Consider the following 1,663-nt stretch of genomic DNA (forward strand, 5'->3'; position numbering starts at 1 on the left):
GTTGCTGTTGGGTCCCTGGTGGTGTACACTTCCTGAATTAAAACTTTTTCTCTCTTTCTGACTTGGACTATGTTTCATTGGCTCGACTGCTCCAGGGCACGGACCCTAGTTGGGTAACATCTGTCAGACCAGCAAGTCTGATCTTTTTTTGTGTATGTGAATTTGAACTTCGTCCTACATTTTTCTCCTGCAGTGATCCCTGCCAGAGCAGTTGGTGGTGGTAGCTGGGCACCTTCTAGTTGTTTTGGGCTCAGGCTGGTGGAGGCTGTGGTAGTTGTGGTCCGTTAGTCCTTTGGACTCATCCTGCCCCTGTGTCTTTGGTCTTCTTCATTCTCCTTTGCTCCAGCTGTGATGGGACCAGTAGATGTATTTTAGATGGCCACTTACAGGTTTTTAAGACCCATTCAGAGGTAGAGTATTTTCTTTATAGAATATGTTATTGTTGCCAGGTGGAAACCCCAGGTTCTGCTCTGCATGCCTTGTTAGAGCCAATAAACAAGAGGCTGATGTGGGAGAGAAGAAAGACGCCTTTATTTTGTTGCTCAAGGAAAGGAGCAATGGGGTCTGTTGTCTCCAGGACTGCTCGCAGGCAGCTTGGGAGGCAGGCTTTTATAGAGAGCAGACAAGGAAATGCAAATTCATCAAGAATATTCAGGATTGACCTTCACGCAGGTGCTCGGGGCTTGGGGATGACTATGCATTTCTCTAGAAAAGGGTTTGATCCCCTAGGATGGAGGAGGAGGTTGGTTTTTTTCATTAGCGTGTTAAGTCTCTACCCAGAGGTGGGGTACTTACATGTATTTTGCACTTAATGAGTTAACAGGTCACTTGATTGTTAAGATGGTATAGAAAACCTGCTAAAACCAGTTGAGGCCCGCTATGGCTGTTCTGTGGTTATCTTGTCAAGGACAATTTCAGAAGCATGTGCAGCCTGTTCTGCTAGGTGTAGGAGGATAAACCACAGCAGGTGTCTCTTAGAAGGGTTGGGCTTGAGGCTGTCTGCCTCATTATGCCAATTGAGCTAGATGTCCCCAGCCTTCAGCCTAGTAGCTCAGTCTCTCAGGGCATTTGGATGTGTCTGTGAAGCTTCTATGACTTTGCCCTTGTCAAGTTGTGCTGACCTCCCTAGTATTGTGTACTGTCTTTGGGTTTTGGTTTTTTTGGGTGAAGTATGCAGGAACTCTTTCTAAAAGTCTGAAATTTTTTCCAAACTAAAAACTAGAAGTAATCAAAGTGAAGTGGGCAAGGTGAGGATGATGGTAACATGACAGGGGTCTAAAGGGGGCCACCATTCAGCTCTGCCATTTGGAATTGTGGCTCCTGGTTTATCAGAGCTTCTGATTCTCTCATAAGCTAGAAACCTGGATTTTTATGTGGGTTCCCTGGATTTTTAAATGTTAGCAACTAATATTAAAACAATGCATAGCTCAAACAAACAAAACACACACACACACACACACACACACACACACACACACATACACACAAAAATCCATGTCTGCAGTAAACTGGGCATTGGGGCCTTGGTGTGTGACCTCAGGGATACATGTACACCATTCCAGTTGTCTCTTTCTGAGTAACAAACAAATCACTCTGAAAAATAATTTTATTATTTCTTAGATTTCTGCAGGTCAAGAATTTGAAAGGGCTCAGCTGAGTGGTT

The sequence above is a fragment of the Trichechus manatus genome, unplaced genomic scaffold (genome assembly GCF_000243295.1).
Source record: "Trichechus manatus latirostris isolate Lorelei unplaced genomic scaffold, TriManLat1.0 scaffold00011, whole genome shotgun sequence".
Taxonomy (NCBI): Eukaryota; Metazoa; Chordata; class Mammalia; order Sirenia; family Trichechidae; genus Trichechus; species Trichechus manatus.